Here is a 13,293-nt window from a genome sequence, read left to right as displayed (position 1 = left end):
TACGTGTTTTTTCTTCGATTGCCATAATCAGGAGACATTCTATCTAGAATATGAGTTTTGTGAGTTAAAAGATTGTTCCTCAAAATATGAATGTATAATAACATTGGTACTTGCTCATTGGTCTTTGATATGGACACCAAGCACGTTGGCACATGGTTAATACCATGAATAGGATAAAAAACAAAGATCCCTTCCACTATAAGTCAAATTACGATCTGACAATAGCTGTTAAAGCACCGTCGAAAATCCTGTTTGTATCCATATCAAATCATTTAAGAATCCGTCCAAACAACCGAAAGTCGGCCCGACCGATAATGCGTGAAATCGTCTTAATAGCTCGCTGGAAACGCCCGAGGAAAAAATCGCGACCGGCAGCTTCTTCGGCGAGCAATCGATCAGAGCCTAACGAAAGCACCATTAAAAACAGATGGAAGGAGAAATAAAAAACGCCGCACCGAAGCTAACGGTCTTTTAATCGGCATTTACACGGTCGTATAACGAAAATCCAACCATGGAAAAAATCCTGACCAGTCGAATTTAATTGAGAGACGACGTAACGAAGAAGACGACACGACAAGCGGCGCGGAAACGGCGCGTGTCGACCTCGGTACGACGGTGAGGTCGTCATCATCACGATATCTGGGTCTCGGAACGTCACGTACATTTAATTCTAGTGTACGAAACAGCGGAGTTTTGTCTAATTGTTGACGATTTGGGTCAGACCACCCGCAGCATCGGCCGCTGTCATCGCGGTCGACAGAACGAACTCGCAATATCCAAAGGAATGGTTAGGGAAATACGACTCGTATATTTCCATTGTTGGATTCTATTCCATCAAGTCATTATCATGTTTTCGTTTATTAATCAACGAATACCATTTTAGTCGTATCAATTTTCTTTGTGCCATATTTGACAGCGACATATGAAAGTAAATTACATCAATTTTAATTCAACTTAATACATTTATTACGGTTATGAAAAAAGTCATTTTTGATCTAGGAAGTGATTCTGATTACTCATTATCAATTCAAAGCTATTGAACATTGTCAAATTAATCATAATAAACAACATATTATTGAAGATTTACTTCATGACATCTTATTTATTTAGTGAAAATTATATAAAATTAATTAATTTCTTAAATTGTAATGCCCTATAGTGTTCCTGGATGTCTGGTAAACGAATTTGGGACTAATTCATAAGACCACAGAACTATTATCGGTTACTAAGTTTCGTATGAATGAGCAATCTTGACAGGATAGCCTCTCCGGTATCTTCTCTAGAGTTCTAATATTCCAACAACAACAAAAAATATTTGCAACATTTGTCGACAACATAGTCATTATGGATAAAGATGTAAATCTGTGTAAAACTACAGAAAAACTACAATGACAATCAACAAGAACCTAAGAACGATTCAAAATTCATGAAGTACATTTGAAAATGTTAGGTGAATATGATGTCCACCAGAGTCAACAGTTATTGATGATTAATTGACGCCGCATATGGTCATTTTGTCCTTTTAAGTCCCAGGTAAATGGAGTTTTGTAAGGATATCAAGTTAAAGTTTTCGTGGAATAAACTCCGATTATTCCGAGCATTACCATTCAATGTGATAAGCATAGTGAAATTTGATTTGTTTGTTTACCATGTGGAAGTCTCCATAGATGATTGTATGTACCATAAAATCACGTAATTTATTGATTCCCGATTAAACAGTAGAAAACGGACTGGCAAGCGTCCCTCAAGATTGTATATTTTCATGACAGTTCTTCCAATAATAATAATTAGTAACTAATGTCATCAGCCTCATCATTATTATCAATCCATAGTCGGCGCTTAGGGGGAGTGTCTACTTCTCAACCATTACGCTGCAGTTGGTGCCGCTGTACTGCAGATTTTCAAAACTGTTGGCTGTATCTTCCACCTGAAATGTCGATCTCGCTGTAGAAGTGTTTGATGAAGTTGTTCAATTTTCATTCGACAGGCGTGTCCAAACCATTGTAATCAGCATCTCAGAATTTGTTCCTCAACTGTGTGCTGTAATGTAACATATCATAAAGCATCACATTTAACAGTAATGGTGTCCAAATCTCGGAGCCAGAAGGATCGACAAGATAACAGTTCGAAAGAGGCAGGTTTTGGTCGTGAAAGTATAATAATTAATTAAAGCCACTTAGTCAGAAAACTTATTATGCATATTTGAACTGTCGTATTATACTTTAATTGCTAAAATTGATTGAATTCAAAGGTAATCATTAAATAATTACTTGAGGTAGTAATTAATTGATTAATTTCTTGGAGCTATTTTTTTATAACTTTAGAGAAGTATCATTGAACAGATGTTTTACTAAATAACTGCCGATCAAAAGACTAAACCAACCATCGGCCATAGTTACGTCCCTAACCAGTTTCTCATCAAGTTAATTGCCAGGCTAATTCGAGCCAATCGAGCACGGGCTGAGACGTAAAAAAAGCCCACAAAAACTAGACGCACATTCTCCGTTTAGAGTACCGTTGAACCTTTAGCTTCGTAACAGTCATCGATTCGTCGGAATTGAAAGGGTCGCTGACAAAAAATCCCTCGGCCTGTCCGAAAACCGCCAATTTCCTTGAAATTTATGCTCGAGCCAGTCGCAATATCGCCGCGGCCGATAGAATCTTGACGTGTCTTGTTCGGGCCCTCGCCATTTTTCCTCCCCGCCGGTTCGTTTGTTTTTTTTTCTTCTGTGCGCGTGTTCTTGTCCCTCTTTTTGTTCGTTTTGCCAGCGCCATTCTACGGACGGGATAACGGGGAAGCGCCGTTAACGCAGACGTTACGTCACGTGAGCGCGACGCGCGGGGTCAGCAGGATCGGTCCTGCCTTGGCGGAAACACAATACGCGGAAGGAGTATTTGCGGGAGTATCTGGCTGCGCGTTCTTTTCAATGGAAATGAGGCGGGAATGTCACAGATTCGCATCAATTTATTTATTGAACTATTAAAATCGGCGAGTGGATTGAAATTGATTATCCTGAAATTATTGGTATCTATTGGAGGTTGTCGTTGTTCTTTTTCATAGATAGGTAGTAAAGGTTTATTGCCACGAGGAAGTTATTCTAATGAGCTACCTACAGTAATCATCATATCATTCTTAAAGATGCATTATTGACATTATATGATTATATCGGGATCTTTAATAAGTAATCAGTATTGGCCTCTATTGATTAGAAGTTTCACACGTAATTATATTCAAGTTAAATAATGCTATGGTACGCGAATAATTAGAATGTCAGACATAAGGCAAAGCCAACACATTAGATAACAACGCAAGCTAAAGATGTGAGACGTAAAACTCTACATCAGTTTTTCTATGAATTGATTTTATAGGAGCTCAAGAAAACAGTACCGATTTAAATTTGTCCGTTTATGTCAAGCGTTAGACGACATTATTTTTACACATATAGACACACAAAAATGTGATTTTGCGATTTACAAACTGGTCAAATATATAATATATATTCTAACAAGTCAATTGAAAAGTCCCCGGCCTACCATAGTAAAACACATTTTTTTGGCAAAATTAGTTTTTTTATTCAACATAATTCCCTTCAAGGGTGATACACTGATTATAGCGACCCTCCAACTTTTCGATACCATTTTTGTAGTACGATTTGCCCTTTGCTTCAAAATAGGCCTCAGTGTCGTCGATCACCTCTTCATTCGACGAAAATGTCTTCTCAACGGGCATTCTTTTGAGACCTGAGAACAAAAAAAAGGCGCTGCGGGCCACATCTGTAGAATACGGTGGATTAGAAAGTAATTCGAAGCCCAATTCATGGATTTTTCACACGGTGCATTGTCTTGGTGAAGCAGCACCTTCTTTTTCTTCAAATGCGGCCGTTTCTCGGCGATTTCGTCCTCCAAACGGTTCAATAACGCTAGCGCTGTAATAGTCGCTGTTGATGGTCCTCCCTTTTTCAAGGTAGTCAATGAGAAGTCAATTATTCCATGCGCACCACAAAATACAGACACCATAACCTTGCCAGCCGACTGTTGCGTTTTCCCACAATTTGGAGCGGGTTCATTGTGTGCAGTCCACTCGGATGACTGTCGATTGGATCTCGGAGTGAAATGATGGAGCCATCCATTGTCACATATCGATGCAAAAACTCTGGTTTATTATGCTTGATCATCTTCAAACATTGCTCCGAATCATCAACTCGTCGTTGTTTTTGGTCAAAAGTGAACTCGCGCGGCACCCACTTTGCACAGAGCTTTCTCATACCCAAATATTCGTGAATGATAACGTACACGTTCAGTTGATATCTTTAGAGTGTCTGCTATTTCAATCAATTTTAATTTACGGTCATTCAAAATCATTTTGTGGATTTTTTTAATGCTTGTCTGTAACAACCTCTTGTGGGCGTCCACTGCGTTCACCGTCTTCGGTGCTCATTTCACCACGCTCATTTCACCATGCTCATTTTGGTTGATTTTCCTGAAGCAGTGTCCGGAAAATCGGCATCAAGCCAAGTTTTTGCTTCAACTGTATTTTTTCCCTTCAAAAGTAATATTTCATCAACACGCGAAATTCCTTTTTATCCATTTTTTTCACAATAACAAAAGTTGCTTCACTCAAAATACTATAATTCACAAACTAATAGTCCAAGAGCTGTCAAATTTATACACCCATACATATTTTATCTTTTGAGGCTTAGGGCTAACTAAAAACATATGGATTTAGTTGTAGTAGCGCCATCTATGTGTCAGGCCGGGGACTTTCAATTGACCTGTTAATACAAAAGCGCCACAAGCGAGTTAAATCTTGGATATAGTTAACAGATAGTCACTTCTTTAGGATAAAATTCAAATACAGTCGGAACAATTACAGAACTAGAAGAAACAAAACTAATTTTGTTAATAATCTGCCCGGATACACGTTCTGTTATAAAAGCACCAGAAAATGAATCTTAGGCAAAGTTAACAGATATAGTACTTATCTAGAGTGAAATTAAAATGCTGCCAGAAAAATTAAAGAACTAGAAGAAACTAAACTCATTTTGTTAATAAAGTTTTACTATTTGTGCTCTTCTATCATATAAGTTGCTATGATAATTCGACATCAGTGATTTAATATTTAACCACAACGCAGCTAAAACAAGGCCACTACAAGTCTTTATTGTCAATTACGATAAAAGATATTGGCGATAACTTTGTAATTACTACCAGATATAAAGAAATGTTTATTCATTCATTGTAATCGTCATCATTGTCAATCATCATTAATCAATCATTGATTCGCCATTATAATCATCAATAATCATAATCATGATTAATGAAGCAGTATTTATTATAAAAAGACGAAAAATTTTATTCAATTTATTATTGACGAGATAGATTAGATTAGAAGAAACTGCAAAACTCTATATTTGCTAGCAACTCATAGTAATATCTTTAAAATAATAATAATCCTACACAGGTTTGTTATTTGATTTATTCGTATATCTAAAATGCAAAATAAAAAATGCAGGATGCAAAATGCAATGCAAAGCACATTATAATATATCAAATATTGGTGAAGAACCGCATTACACAAAACCACTAACTCTATTAAATATGTCGTGATAAGTTTGTATAAGCAACTAATATACGAGATAATTATTTCATAGATTCCCATCAGTTCCTACTTTTTCCAGTTATCAATAATAGGTGTATTAGTAGCAACAATTTTATAGATTTACTCATCACGATAACAACAAATTGACTTAATTTGGTATTGAGTGATATTTAACGATAAGATTAGATTAGAATATATTTTGTGTGCAATAATTTATTCGACCATAATATAGCATATTAATCTATCAAATTATTGTTTGAACAATGATTGTCCTATAGGATGAAATAACAGTATGCAAAAGCTCTACATGATAACAAAATGTGCATGAATATGAATCTAATGAACATCTTAAAGACTTTTTTTTATTACAATTACTCTCGTAGTGCTACAATGCATATAAATTGAATCTGGGAAGGTAATCAAAATGTCATTAAACTGACCGCATCACTGCACCTAGGGAGTGCTACATATACAAAAAGCGTGTCGCTTAATCAATCTTAATCTATTAAGACGAATAAACTTACTCCCCTTAATATTTACTCATAACAACAAAAACCTCATCAATAATTGATGACAGCGGCTCGTCTTGTCATGCAGCGAGTGTTTGTTACACATGTGCGTGTTTCTACATTATAAACGCAGACGATTAAATCAAAATGTAACACAATTTTCGGTTATTTCGATCAAGAATGATAATAATTTCGTTACGGTATAAACTGGTGCAGTTTGAATAGAAATTTGTGTCGGCTGTCATGCAATATTTAATTCATAAGTCATACACAGAACGTGTATTTATCTTGTACTACATAGTATGTTCAATAAAAAAGTCATCCAAACTATGATGTCAAAATGACGCAATGTCGCCGTATTAAGTGAGTTTTAGTACATTTTGACTTTGACATATAACAAAATTCTAATCTAAATAAAAAAATCAAATATAATTTATTTTTACATTATAGTACATCTAAAGAGTATATATAACATATATAGTATATATGTAATCTGTTTTTTTCCTTTAACTATGTAATGACAACCAGGCGAATTTCGTTGAAACCAGGTTGATTCGGTTACATGTTCGAACCTATCAGATAGCATTGTACCTAATATTGAAACGAACTTACAAATTCCGATAGGCAATACATTCGACATCGTGATGACGTGAGTTCACTGTTATTCTGAATAAGCTATAGATAAAACTCTGATTATCTAAAACATCACATATGGCACTTAATTTTAAATGTTCTTTAAGTTACTCAAGTTAGTTCATAAAGCTGCGATGTTTTTTAAAAATGCAAGATGAGATAGACCATTTCCGTCACAATTGTTTTCAAGTGACTAATGAAGAAATGACTATGATTGACTATGTAAGATAATAATTATCGAAATTTGATATAATATCGCATTTTTATCCTTAAATCTAAATTTTGCATTTTCTACGTCTTATATTAGATATGCTTAGCACAATTTTAACTTATAAATTAATTTATAATTAAGGCGAGTGTGGGAATAAATACGTCGGTATATATTGAGGTATCGGTATTATCGGTATATAAATAAGAATGAAATTAGACTGATTAAGCAAAAGTTAAAAGTAATACACTACAACTTCGTGTTGTTTTATTTTCCTTCAATCTTTATTATGATTTCCTGCGCGTAATCCAATAGCTATATTACTTCTACGTTTTCTATTCTTCGAAAGATAATTTTTCTTAATACATGGTTTCACGTTAGACGTTATTTAGAAACCATAATTAAAAAGAGGCCATTTATATGTGTTCCATGACAATTAGTACTAATTCTGGTCCGAAAAAATGGTTCCAATTATTTATAATATAAATAACTTTAAATTAATTAATTATTTCGAGAAAAATCATGTATCCAATTTTAGCTAGCCATATCTCATAGTATTAATAAAATTTAAAATACAAATAAAATTTGTAGGTAAAACTTATTTGACACTATCCATACGAAGACTACGGAATTACTACTTCTGAATCTTTAAAATCCACTGTGTGACCAAAGAATGTTCACTTGAATTTTCAACAAAACATGTTATAATTTATGATGTTTAATGTTACTTTTATATTATTTATTATTTATTTATTAACAACGCCATCAATTAGAAGTTATATGATTTCAAACATTACCATTAAAAATCTCTAAATTAATTTATTACCCCAAACAACAACATATTTAATGATGATCCAATTTAAATATATGATAATCTTATAATATATGCTGCTGCCAGAGCGAGGCCGTTACATGCGTAGCGCTAGAATTTTCTTCTCTATTGATCTAAGCTTTCGGGATGTAAGTGAATTAATTTTGAGGTCGCGAGGTACTTTAAATGCCGGCGATATCTTAGCTTTGATGGCGCTGAGACGGATTTTGATGGGAAAGAAATTCAAACGGAGCGCATATAGGAATACAACTGGAGAATACTAAACGTAGTACTGAATTAGAAATTGTGATTTTGCCGCACAATTTCGCATAACGGTATTTCTTCAAATATCTCAAAACCGACTTGAACTAAGGAGATGAAATTATATTTGACCAAAAATGGTTTTGTAAGCAACAATTTCCAATTAATTGGGATTAAAACACCCATAAAAGAATTAAAACTGCATATTAATAATATATTATGACGCCTGTGTAGTTTTTCAAGTTAACTTTAATCATATTACTAGAATATGTCTATAATGATGGAAGCACGAGCGGTATCACTTTCACAGTCATTGTTTGGCTGCAGGATGTGACCATTATCGTTTACCCATCGCGCCAAGGGCCTACCGAAAAGTCTCCGGTGTCATTCTGTATGCCACACATATCCCAATTGCTTTTATAGACCTACGTTCCCAGTAGATTCCAACACGATGACCGTCGAATTATTGATATGCGACACGAGTCCCGACTGAATGAATTCCCGCTAAAAATTTTCGACAATTAACATAAACTGAATATATTTTTAATATTGTCTGGGATATGGTAAATAATATTCATTGTATTTTCTAAATAATTTTATATAAGTATATACTTAATACTAAAAGATTTAAGTTTTATTAAATTCTGCTACAATTGAATTATCTACCCGCAGATGTCAAGAGCAATAAGTATTTTATGTGACTTACATTATATAATCACAAGATCTCCTGTACAAACCTGTCTTGATTTTCATAAGTCCATATATATATATATATATATATATATCGATTTTCAATCATCAGTGTTGCAACGCGACAAAGTTCATTTATTCACATCATAGTGTTTGTTGTTTTATCAGAAATTAGTGACAGAAATTAGACACGTGTCTCATCTAAGAAAAAAACCACATAAGAGTGAATTTTTCCCACTCCAAAAATATTAGCAAATCAGGTGGCTGCAAAAGGTCCTAAATCCAACCTTCTGAACCACCACCGAGAACCCAGCGGAGGAGCATCATGGATATAATGCTATGTCTGCGACTAATTAGAAACAGTAATTTTTTAAACCTTTTACCACTAATATATTTTTTGAAATATATCCGTAATTCTTCACCATTTTAAAGTATTTAATAACTATATTTTAATATTACTAAATGTATTTTGTCTCGATATTCTTGAATTATTTTAAATATATAATTTCCATTTATTTTCGAAAATCCGAAATTTCGAGGATGAGACTAAGCTCAATGAAAATAACATTTTGATTGCAAGTTGTTGAACGACGCCCTTTTATAATAAACTCTTCTCAGTTAATTACTTAATTTAATATACTGAATTAATAAGTATAAAATACAGGTGCCAGAACATTGTAGAGTAATGAATCCAAAATATACAAGCTACTTATATAACTAGATCAAAGGATTTACAACAGATGGTGTTACTGTGTATTAAATCGCATCGGATACATCTGTAACCAACTTCATATTGAAGCCTCACTAAGAGGCTCCACTTTTTAGAATGTACCATTTGATCGAAGTTTAAAGAAAGATGTTTTCAACGTATTTATTTCAATTTGAGAAAAAAGACGACTGAACGTCATTGAATGCTATGTGAAGTTTATGGCAATAATGTTCTATCGATTTAAACACGCGAATACTTGTTTCAGCCTTTTGAAAGTGTTGATTTTGATACCGAAGGCAAAGAACGTTCTAAAGAGCCAAACAAATTTCAAGACGAGAAAAATCATCAATGAGGATCGCTACAATCGACTACAATTGATGCTTAAGGGCTATCAATGGGCAATGATTTAAATAAAATAAATTGACAGCCAATTGTCACAATGAAGCTTAAAATTGAGGAAAAGTCCTTCAGAACTAAGGCATAGGCCAATCACATTATTTTTATAATCTTTCAATAATTATAAAAAATTCAATTAAATTCCTAATTTTAAATTAATTTGAAATTCCTGATAGCCTCTATGTAACTACATAGGAAAGACAAGAAATATAATCATTTAATAAACTATAACTTGAACGAAGAATTCCTTTGAATCTAGAAATCGTGATTATCTCGAAACTGAGGTTTCTCGTATAAATTATAGAAGCATAGCTGTAAACTACACCCATCATATTTCGATTAATACGTTTGATGAAGCAACAAATGTAAATATCGACCACATCACGGCACCGAACCCGACAAAAATCCCAGATAAACCGTATTCGGAACGGTATCTAGGTTCTTGAGGGCACCAGGTGAAATATATCCGATTGTGATTGCTGGAACCCTCCCCATAGGTTCGGTACGACCGGGTTCCGGGTGGCAGGCAGAGCTCGGGGCGTCAGGCAGTAAATCAGTTGGGGAAGGCGTCGTGGGAGTGAATCGTACCGGTACCCAGTGACACGCCAATCGATGGGCGAATCGGCCTAACTGTAAAACCATCGTTCCGTCGGCCTTGTACCAAGTTTCAGCCGGTCGTTTCGTTTGAGTTGGTGCGTGTGTGCGTTTTTCTGCATCTCGTCTTTTTCCGCCGGTTCTACTCCGGCGATAGCAGTTCAATTTAGCGGTACAATTTGGTAAAGAGCGCTCCGATAATATCGGGATTCTGCTGGTTCGTGGTACGTACGTGTCGATCTAGATACCGGCCACCGAGGTAAGTACTAAATACAATCTCCAACCAATCGTATGGCGAATAAAAATCACGACACAATACGCGTTTTCTTCGTCGGTGGCGGTTTTCTTCTCGGTTAAATATAAACATGACCTTCCGCATGTTCTCGACCATAAAACGCCGTGACACTCGCGTGGGTATCATCCATCAGGTTATTGATCTGATTAAACGAGGCAGAATATTATTCATTGTTTACAAATTGTGGGGAGATGACTATTGCGGATAGTCAAATGACTCGAACCGAGCCAATCATAACAGTTTCAAATATGTAACGAAGCTTAAGTCGCCCTGTTTGTTAACAAGATACATAAGGAAGCTTTTAAAACGGTGCCAGATATTTGCTTAACATATTCACACTAAATTTCGAAAGTACATTCTGAAAAAGGGCATCGCTGTTTGAAGATGCGCTGTTTGAAACAGTAACTAGTAAACACCAGGTCGTAATTTGTAAAAACTAAATATTAATTCAGCTATTGTCCATAAATTGAGAATAAAAAATTTCCTAGGTCAACAATGTCCTGCCTTTACGTATGTTATAGTTATAACAACCAATAACGGCTATAATAGAACATGACAGAACCCACGGAGACCTAATAAAGGATTTTTTTGTTCTAGCTTTATTAGTATTAATAATTACTCTAACAGTAATGATAATTAGGGAATATCAAATTTAATTCTTTGAGTTGCAAATAAAAATAATTTACAACAATGAAAAACCTGTTTAATAGTTGTGAATACCATAAAAACTGACTGCATGTTAACTAACTCCAATAATCACTATATCAAGTTGATAAAAGAATATTGTAAGCTTTCATTTAGGCATATTATATTACAAATATTGGGCACACATTAAGCCCTCATTTTTACAATCATCATCCCGTTTTAGTTTTTGTCCGGTTATTGATCAGAGTTTCATTATACCAATAATATATTTCATATATAAAATGTCGTCATGAATTCTAATAATTCTTCCAGTTTAAAAAGGTATTTATTGACAACAATTGGTATAAAATATATTAATCAAAATATTCTTCATCATTTTTTGCAAGATTTTCACAAGCAACATGGCGATATCCTGTCGAAAGAACAAATATAATATTCACACTTTCGCTTTTAGCAACCGTGTACCAGCTAGACTACGCTAGATCGATCTGAAGAAATTGTAATCAGAGAGCGCTATATCTTGCGAGTCGAGCAAGACTTCCCATTCAAGCTGGAACAGTATATTTTCCACAATTTTTGCAACATGGAGCTGAGCATCATCATAAAAGATGATGACTTTGTTGTTGATTTACCAATTATTAAAATCTCTGAAACTTCTTTAATAGTTTGATTTGGATTTTGCTCCAATAAGTCCAATAATTACATCATTGTCTTTAAATATTTCGGTCTTCCAAATAGTTTACATCATTCATGTCATTAATTATCATCAATCATTTGTCATAAATCGTCAGACCGTTGAAACCAAAATGAAGAAGTATCATCATAAATTTCTACTTAATAAAATATTTTTAAAAAATAAATAATAAAATAAATCTTAATAATCAAATTAAGAAATATTTAAACTTGAATTATAATGGAATATTTGTAAATGGTAATTAATTATAAATAAATATACGGGTTGCTCTATATTTTAACACTAAACACTAAAATATTAAGTTACCATTAAGAAACAGCAATATGTTCTCCTGTATTCCTTAAATCAATCTAATATAATCAAATCGAACTGCAAAATTAATATGTTATCGTCATAAAAAACAAAAAAGGAATTATATCTTAATAGCTATTTAGTCTGAATACCTTACCATCAAACGATTCTGATATAAAACATAGATGTAAAAAATGACAATTCCAAGAAAATTACGCCTCTTTGATATCTAATTAGTTTTACATATGGCTAGGTTTCCCACATATATATGCATAATTTACTGATAAAGTAAAAACATACTGACCATCTGATTCTTTTCCACAAGCTTACTTTATTAAAATTCATAAACATATCGATATTCCTGTTATCCAACCACTGTCGACAATGACGACGACTACCGGACGAGAACTATTCGCCATGTCATAGCTAGGCGATTTGTTCGAACTAATTAAGCTCCAAAACTAGAAATTTTAATGTTTAGTCGTTGATTGCGAATGGAGTGACGGAGAAAAAAAAGGTCAACAGTCGGGAGACTGCACTGACTGCCTACTTTGGGGCTACGATCGACACATTCCTTGGTATGACTATGCATTTCAATTGGCTGACGTTACCTCGCAAGAATGGAAAAATTGCAGAATTGTACTCTATATGTTTTAGTATAGAATGATCTTATTTTTTATTATATGTATATATATATATATATATATATATATATATATATATATATATATATACATATATATATATATATATATATATACATATATATATATATATATATATATATATATATATATATATATATACATATATATATATATATATATATATATATATATATATAACATAATATTATATATATACGTATATACATATCTACATATATATATATATATATATATATATATATATATATATATATATATATATATACATATATATATATATACATATAATA

General features: G+C 33.5%; 2 protein-coding genes across 6 annotated transcripts in view; one reads left to right on the top strand and one right to left on the bottom strand.

Annotated features, from left to right (window-relative positions):
* Positions 1 to 13,293, bottom strand: part of Atg16 (Autophagy-related 16) — a 538,761-nt gene that overhangs the window by 399,828 nt on the left and 125,640 nt on the right. The gene's annotated exons all lie outside the window — the stretch shown is intronic.
* Positions 1 to 13,293, top strand: part of LOC143195546 (uncharacterized) — a 156,117-nt gene that overhangs the window by 24,212 nt on the left and 118,612 nt on the right. The window contains exon 1 of one of the 2 annotated variants that reach the window (XM_076402803.1): positions 10,552 to 10,669. The exons of the other annotated variant lie outside the window; for it this stretch is intronic. The gene's annotated coding sequence lies outside the window, so the exon portion shown is untranslated. Of the gene's footprint in view, positions 1 to 10,551; positions 10,670 to 13,293 lie in introns of those variants that run through there. 2 annotated transcript variants of the gene reach the window in all.

This window comes from Rhynchophorus ferrugineus, unplaced genomic scaffold, assembly GCF_030347505.1.
Source record: "Rhynchophorus ferrugineus isolate W39M unplaced genomic scaffold, kcgeb_rfMv2 rfM4, whole genome shotgun sequence".
In the NCBI taxonomy this organism is placed as follows: domain Eukaryota; kingdom Metazoa; phylum Arthropoda; class Insecta; order Coleoptera; family Curculionidae; genus Rhynchophorus; species Rhynchophorus ferrugineus.
Note: the sequence above shows the minus strand (reverse complement) of the source record. Positions and strands in the feature narration are given on the sequence as shown.